This window comes from Zingiber officinale, chromosome 5A, assembly GCF_018446385.1.
Source record: "Zingiber officinale cultivar Zhangliang chromosome 5A, Zo_v1.1, whole genome shotgun sequence".
Taxonomy (NCBI): domain Eukaryota; kingdom Viridiplantae; phylum Streptophyta; class Magnoliopsida; order Zingiberales; family Zingiberaceae; genus Zingiber; species Zingiber officinale.
Window position 1 is genome coordinate 109,004,657 of NC_055994.1, and position 8,908 is coordinate 109,013,564.

At 42.5% G+C, this 8,908-nt stretch overlaps 1 long non-coding RNA gene across 1 annotated transcript; it reads right to left on the minus strand.

The window, feature by feature from the left end:
* Positions 1–1,459: 1,459 nt before the first annotated feature.
* LOC121983124 lies at positions 1,460–2,105 on the minus strand. The gene is made up of 3 exons (XR_006112391.1): positions 2,002–2,105; positions 1,628–1,907; positions 1,460–1,484 (listed from the first exon to the last, which is right to left on the minus strand). It is a non-coding gene; the product is annotated as an uncharacterized LOC121983124 (long non-coding RNA).
* Between the last annotated feature and the right edge of the window lie 6,803 nt (positions 2,106–8,908).

Below are 8,908 nucleotides of genomic sequence, written 5' to 3' on the forward strand. Positions count from 1 at the left end.
AGCAGACAGGATGCTCCAAGCGACACCATAAATAACCTGGTACCTGAAAAATATAGAGTCCACGGGGGTGAGTTCAACAACTCAGCGAATACCAATAGACATGCCTAGTAAGATATATCTAACAGCAATAAACATGGAATACAGCTTCCTAATCATATATCTAGGAAAGATGCAAAACTGAAAGGTAACTAAGGAAGCTGTACTCACCAGGAACTCCTATCCAAACAAAAGGGTCGTCAAACCGAAAGTGCCATAAATCCTGTATGCATGTCAAACATATGCATCCAACCAAATGCAGCAAATAAATGCAGCAAACACAATCACAAGAAATAAATGCATCAATGCATATGATGTCAATGATGCGTCCTGGTCACCCCTGACGCCAGTCATCTCACACAAATGGCGAGACCGAGTGGGTAGGGCTGTTGGGACCTCTGTCGTCACTGCTCTCGATGAGTGACCGAGTGGACGGGATCTTGAGTACTCCTGTCCCGTGACCCCAAATCATAAATGGGGAGCTCAATGCTATCAACTCCGGTACACGATGACGGGAGGAATCCCGGCGGCTAACACTTGTGTCACACTACCCATGAGCGGACCAACGTAGCCAAACAAAGTCCCTACAACACACTATCTGAATCGACCACTAACCCATGAGTGGTGGTGTGTGCAGATGTAATTGGCGATGTGCTCAACAACAATGGAGTCGACTATCGACATGCAATCATGATGCATGACACTAAGCATGACAAAAACTGATCAACATAACCATATCCATACATACAAAATGGGTACTGTAAAAGCGATGGTCACATACCAAGATCTAGAGTACACAGGTCAGATAGAATATCAATAACCCTATGTCCTGAACATAATAAGTATGGAATATCCTGATCAGCATAGAAAAATCCATATATACATAATATGGGTACCACAGTATCAGTAAGCCAAATCCACGGATCTAGGGTATACAAATCCTCTAAGGTATAACAACCTAGACCCAAATCATATCCCTCTTTCATAGCATATGTACCAACAATATACACAGATCAAAGAATCAGGGTCTAAACACCCAAATCATATATGATATACAAATAGAGGTACACAAATCTGATATGGCACAAAAACCTAAGTATCAGATAATCTAGATATATAGGCCAGAAACAACAATCCAAATCCTAGTCCTAACCTCAGTAAGCATGGTATGTCACTCTAGAAACAAAGATACTCATGGTAACAAGATAATCATGGCAACAAATCACGAGATATAAGCACGGATACATCACAGGTGACAAACCTAACATGCTAAGGATATCAAACAGTGACATACCAACGGCAAACATGTTCATTGCATGTAGTTATAAAATACTATGCATATCCAATGACAATATCATAAAAGATAAGTCAAGAGGTACCCGCCTCCAATAGGAAAGATCCAATCAGTCCAAATCCGGATGTTAAGAAACTTGTCTCGCGTCAAGGTCCTGTGATAAATAGTATAATTTAGCTAAGTATAAACAAATAGCTAAATAAATTTCTAATCCATCGACCATCTAAGGTTAGTTTTATTAACCCTAATTACACCAAAAATCAACCAACATATTTAATTGTATTCATTAAGCCTTACCTCTGGATCACACAAAAGGAAGATCACAGCGATTAGGGCTTTCTCCAACAATGTCTGCAAAGGAAATCACCATATAAGGTCTACACAGGATTTAATATAATTAACCCTATGCTTACATAACAAAAGTAATACCAATAGCTCAAACCATCGAAATCATCAAGTTCATCTTCCCATACTCACCTCAACAGTAATTAACTTAACACCAACCTTACCCATATTCCCTGATGCCTCAACACTGCTCAAATCCTATAGAACTTACTGCCAAGATCCGGAGAAGCTGCTGTGAGAAATCAGTGACAAATACCACTGTTATCAACCAACAAATCCAACATAAGATCCGGAGAAGCAGCTGGTGGCGCAGTAGGAAAAATTACCAGTCGGGTAGGCTGACCACAACCCAACCCAGAGGAGTTAGGGTTCGGATCCAGCAACAAGAGGGAACCTAGGACAAAGGAAGGAGTCGTCTAGGCACTGCACAGTGGAGGGTCGGCTAGGCACTGCACAGTGGAGGAGTCGGCTAGGCACTGCACAGTGGAGGAGTCGGGCGACAGCGGCCTGGGTCGGTCCTGGTGGCCGGCAATGTCCCGTGCGGCGGCTAGGGCTGAGGAAGAGCGGCAGTGCTCGGCGTCGGCACCAGTGGGCATAGAGCAAGCTTTCGGCGATTTTAGGGCAGGGGAAAGCTTCGGCTCGGGTGGAGAAGAAGATGAAGAAAAGGTCTTCGGGTGTGCGGCTCAGGAGGAAGAAACCGCCGGCCGGCGGTTAGGGCCGGCGTCGGGCGCGAGAGAAGAAGAGTGGAGTGGATGAGGGCTCGGGCTCGGCACAGTAACGAGGAGAGAAAAAAAAAGAAAAGGAAAAAGAAAAGGAAAAAGGAAAAGAAAAATAAAACTTTTCCTTATTAAAACTGGGTAGCCTAAACAGGCTTTTCCGGACCCCGTTTTTATCCCCATTAACTCGTCCGTACGAGCTCCGAAAAATTCTTGAAAAATGTCCAAAAATTTCAAAAAATTCCCTTATTAATATTCGTCATTTTTCCGGTATTTTACATTCTCCCCCACTAATAAAAATTTGGTCCCCAAATTTCGTTATCTACCATCAGCAAGTACTAACAACAGACAGAAAGTATAAATGCTGAACGGTAAACTAAATCATATACCTCAAGTGAAAAGATTGGGTATCGAGCTCGGATAATATCCTCGAGCTTCCAAGTAACCTCCTCGTCCAAATGATGATGTCAATATCTGCTAGCACATCCGTCGGGTCGGGCACGTATCTTCTCAGCATGGATACGTGGAATACATCGTGCACGCCTGACAGGGACGGTGGTAGTGCCAGTCGGTAAGCTACTGCTCCGATCCTCTCAAATATCTCGAAAGGGCCAATATACCGCGGAGCTAGCTTACCTCTGAGACCAAATCTCTTCACCCTTTTTTTGTGGATGAAACTCGCAGAAATACATGATCGCCAACAGAGAACTCTAGTGGTCTGCGTCTCCAATCAGCATAACACTTCTGGCGATCCTGCACCTTTAACATTCTCCGTATGATAATACGGACCAACTCTGCCTCATGTTGTGCTCCATGAGGTCCCAACAGCTGGACCTCTCCAATCTCATCCCAAAGGACGGGTGTTCGTCAAGGTCTACCATACAACGCCTCAAACGGTGCCATCTGGATAGCCGAATGAAAGCTGTTGTTGTAGACGAATTCTACCAATGGCAAGCGGTCCTCCCAACTGCCTCGAAAAACCCAATACACCTGACCTTAACAAGTTCTCCAGAATCTGATTGGTCCGCTCTGACTATCCATCTGTCTGCGGATAAAAACTAGAGCTGAGTGACCAAGACCTACTGCAGACTCTGCCAGAATCGAGACGTGTACCGGGGTCTCTATCCGATATAATACTCAAAGGAACACCATGTAGTATGATGATCTCTCGGCAGTACAGATCTGCCAATCGATCCAAGGAATCAGTCCTCTGAATTGTTAAGGAATGCACGGATTTGGTTAATCGATCTACGATTACCCAAATCGCGTTATGGCCTCATCGTGTCCTCGGTAAACTCAACACAAAGTCCATGATAATATGTTCCCATTTCCACTCGGGAATAGGAATCCACTGAAGTAAACCAGCTGGTCTCTGATGCTCGGACTTCACCTACTGACAGACAGACATCTCGCCACAAATCCTATGATGTCTTTATTCATACCATTCCACCAATAGGAACACCTCAAATCTTGGTACACACGGGTACCGCCTAGGTGGACAGCAAATTATGAGCGATGAGCCTCTGACAGTAACCCCTATAAGACCGGATGAGACTGAAGTACGCATAATCTGCCTCGGAAGTGTATAACACTCTCCTCGTCTCGTGTGAACTCGGTCTGTTGCCCGGAAGCTATCTGGCTGCAAATAAACTGCAAATACCAACAGTCTAGGGCTTCCGGATCCTCGTCCTGATTGACGACTGAGCAACCATGATAACCAGAGTACCCTGCTCTGTCGGTCCCTGCTCCTCAAGGTCTAACTCAGAGAAACCCTGAATAAAGTCCGTGACTGAAGTCCGGTGGCAAGCCAAAGTCGCTCTAGACTTCCTGCTGAGTGCATCAGCATCCACATTAGTTTTCCCAGGGTGGTAGCTAATTGTACAATCGTAGTCCTTCAGGAACTTCATCCATCTCCTCTGTCGGAGATCAAGTTCCTTCAGAGTGAACAGGTATTTGAGATTTTTATGATCAGTGAGAATCTCAAATATAATACCATATAAATAATATCGCCAAATCTTCAAGGCAAAAATAATGGCGGCCCACGACAAATCATGTACTGGGTAATTCTCCTCATGCTCCTTCAACTGCCGAGAAGTAGGAGACTACCCTATCGTGCTGCATCAGAACAGCGCTCAAACCCTGAATAGATGCGTCGGCGCAGAGGACATATCCGTTCTCTCCAGAAGGTAAAACCCAAAAATCGGAGCCGACACTAGTCTCCACTTCAGCTCCTAGGAGCTGGTCTTGTCATCCTCAGTCCAAGTGAACTTCACGCCTTTCTAGGTCAGGCGTGTAAGTAGCATAACTATGCGAAAGAAACCCTCGACGAAAGGTCTGTAATATCCTGTCAGTCCCAAGGACTGCGGATCTCCTGCACTGATTTCGGCTGCTCCTAACGGTAATAACCTCTATCTCCTGTGGAACCACGGTACACTCCTACTGGTGATCGTGTGTCCCAAACATCATCTCATAAGACAATCCAAATCAGCACTATTGATAATCACATATAGATATTCTCGTCGAATCATCTCTAGATCTATGCAAAGGTGGTGCACGTGACTCACCTCGGATCCGAAATAGATCACCACATCGTCAACAAAGACAATGGAAACCAATCTAAACATCCTAGGAATACCCATATCATCGAGTCTATGATAACATCTAGGGCACCACAAGCACTAATGGTAAAACCAAGACACAAAATGTCCGTATCACAGACATTCCTAACCATGAGATCCTCAACAATAAATAGATCTAATCACCAACGATATATAATCATCAAAGAATAGAACCTCCAGTGTGAGAGCAATGCTCTATCACACGAAATATCATACATGTGGGAGCAACGCTCTACCACAAGAAATCCTCCATATGTGGGAGCAACGCTCCACCACAAATAATCCAGAATATATATCCACAATAAATATGGGAGCAATGCTCCGCTACAAACAATCCGTAATATGTGGGAGCAACGCTCCACCACAAACAATCCAGAATATGTGGGAGCTACGCTCTACCACAAACGATCCATAACATGTGGGAGCTACGTTCTACCACAACAATACATAAGTGCCCAAGCACCTAACTATCTAGCTAGAGACTGCACAAGATCTCTCTACCACAGATCAATGTGGGTAGCCTAGGGTATAACCACCCAGTAAGCAAATCTAATCCATAGTCAACTCTATCATCCTCCTAGTGGGTCGGTCACCCACTAATGGGAGAATTAGTTGACAGGGTATAACGACCAATATCATAATGTAGACATTTAATATTCTACATTTAACATAGGTAGAATTATCATGATGCTACCAACCATACATCTGACACACGTGCACACACAACATAGGTATGATCAACATAATCCTCTAATTAGTCCACACCCAACATACTCACAATATAGGTGTAAATCACCGTGATATCTCCAACAATACATACCGAACCCGTGTGCATATATCATCGTAGGTAAAATCAACAATACCCCCAAACAACACTCACATGACAAATATACACATATGCCAAGAGTATAATCAATATATACTTCCAATAAGGCATACTAAAACCCAGGTGCATTTACAAATCGCACATAATCAACAAGATACCTCCAATATGTCAATCAGACACGTACAACTAACTAAATAGCTATAATCCACAAGGAACCTACAATAACCATATCTAGATGGGAATACCCACACTATCCACAAATGAACTATCCATCATAGAACTCCTTCAACTCATAACAACCATATGTACACTTCATATATATGCATAATCAACATATTTAATCCAATCTATCACACAAATCATATGCCACCTTCTAAGTTATCCAATCAGGTACATACAGTCTAAAATTAAAGTATCCATAGAATATGATACATCGATCCTCCATAGACTGACCAAAATCGACAATGATATACGATCAACTCAGTTTTTCTTTTCCACATCAGTACAAAACATGTACTCAAATGTAATTTAGATACCAAACTAAGCACAAACTACCCAAAGATTTAGATCGGACCAATAAAGCTAAATCGGTCATCTATTAACTAATCAAGAAAACCTTAATCCTCCATAAGCTACTAAGGTATATCAATCTACGACTACCCAAGTCGACAAGCGTAAGTCAGTCTTTCACTGACCCATCTAACAAGAGTAAACCAGTTATCTACTGATGTAATTAATTAAGATAAAATGATATACTACTGGCTAGATCAACATGAAGATATAGATATTATCCACTACCCAGCTAATACTAGCAAAGGCTGGTATGTGCCTCAATCTGCTAAACAACTAGTAATAACAGAAGCTAAATACTACTGGTGTATGATATAATAAATCACCAGAAATTGTAATCCCTCACATGTAATATGGCTACAACATCAGACAGATACCAGATACAAAGTGTCATAACTCTCACAGTCAACAATGCATACTCTAACTAAATAGAAGGATAACAGTATACCAACATACCTCCTATAGCTTGGAGATGTCCTGCTGCCAGGTCCCAAAATCCAAAAAGTCACATCGAGAAGACCAAAACACAAAATCCGAAACACCGGAAAAATAAGACACGTAAGTCGATCTCTGATACCAAATAAATTGATATCAGACAAATCTCGAAAATCCAGCACACATAGCAAGTATCGTATACCTGCTCTGATACCACTAAATTGTCACACCCTGGAGGAGTATCTGTCCGAAGAAATTTCGGCAGCATCTCCCCTGTACGGCGGACAATCTGAAACTTTTCTACAAGCACTATATACCTCAGCCACATGCGGCTGGAATAATAACAATAAAAGAAAACAAATACCACGCAGTTAATAATAAATTCAGCCTCTGGCTGACACAACCACGCAGTAAAAAAATAAAGCAGCCCACTCGGCTGTACCAAAACCAAAACACAAAACTGCTAGCCGGCTAGACTTACACAACCAATAACAAATACAAAACACCACATAACAACATCAACTCTCAAAAAATAAAACCAGAGTACAGAGCTAAACAAACTGATACATAAAACAAACAAAACATACGTGAAACCGATAAGTCCTCTGATGTGACGTGGGGACCAGCAGACAGGATGCTCCAAGCGACACCATAAATAACCTGGTACCTGAAAAATATAGAGTCCACGGGGGTGAGTTCAACAACTCAGCGAATACCAATAGACATGCCTAGTAAGATATATCTAACAGCAATAAACATGGAATACAGCTTCCTAATCATATATCTAGGAAAGATGCAAAACTGAAAGGTAACTAAGGAAGTTGTACTCACCAGGAACTCCTATCCAAACAAAAGGGTCGTCAAACCGAAAGTGCCCTAAATCCTGTATGCATGTCAAACATATGCATCCAACCAAATGCAGCAAATAAATGCAGCAAACACAATCACAAGAAATAAATGCATCAATGCATATGATGTCAATGATGCGTCCTGGTCACCCCTGACGCCAGTCAGTCATCTAACACACAAATGGCGAGACCGAGTGGGTAGGTGCACTCTGTCGTCACTGCTCCTGATGAGTGACCGAGTGGACGAGATGCTGTCGGAGTACTCCTGTCCTGTGACCCCAAATCATAAATGGGGGAGTTCAATGCTCTCAACTCCCAGTACACGATGACGGGGAGGAATCCCTGCCGGCTAACACGTTGTGTCACACTACCCATGAGCGGACCAACGTAGCCAAACAAAGTCCCTGCTGCAACACACACTGCCTGAATCGACCACTAACCCATGAGTGGTGGTGTGTGCAGATCCATGTAACTGGCGATGTGCTCAACAACAATGGAGTCGACTATCGCACAGCATGCAATCATGATGCATGACACTAAGCATGGCAAAAACTGATCAACATAACCATATCCATACATACAAAATGGGTACTGTAAAAGCGATGGTCACATACCAAGATCTAGAGTACACAGGTCAGATAGAATATCAATAACCCTATATCCTGAACATAATAAGTATGGAATATCCTGATCAGCATAGAAAAATCCATATATACATAATATGGGTACCACAGTATCAGTAAGCCAAATCCACGGATCTAGGGTATACAAATCCTCTAAGGTATAACAACCTAGACCCAAATCATATCCCTCTTCCATCGCATATGTACCAACAATATACACAGATCAAAGAATCAGGGTCTAAACACCCAAATCATATATGATATACAAATAGAGGTACACAAATCTGATATGGCACAAAAACCTAAGTATCAGATAATCTAGATATATAGGCCAGAAACAACAATCCAAATCCTAGTCCTAACCTCAGTAAGCATGGTATGTCACTCTAGAAACAAAGATACTCATGGTAACAAGATAATCATGGCAACAAATCACGAGATATAAGCACGGATACATCACAGGTGACAAACCTAACATGCTAAGGATATCAAACAGTGACATACCAACGACAAACATGTTCATTGCATGTAGTTATAAAATACTATGCATATCCAATGACAATATCATAAAAGATAAGTCAAGAGGTACCCGCCTCC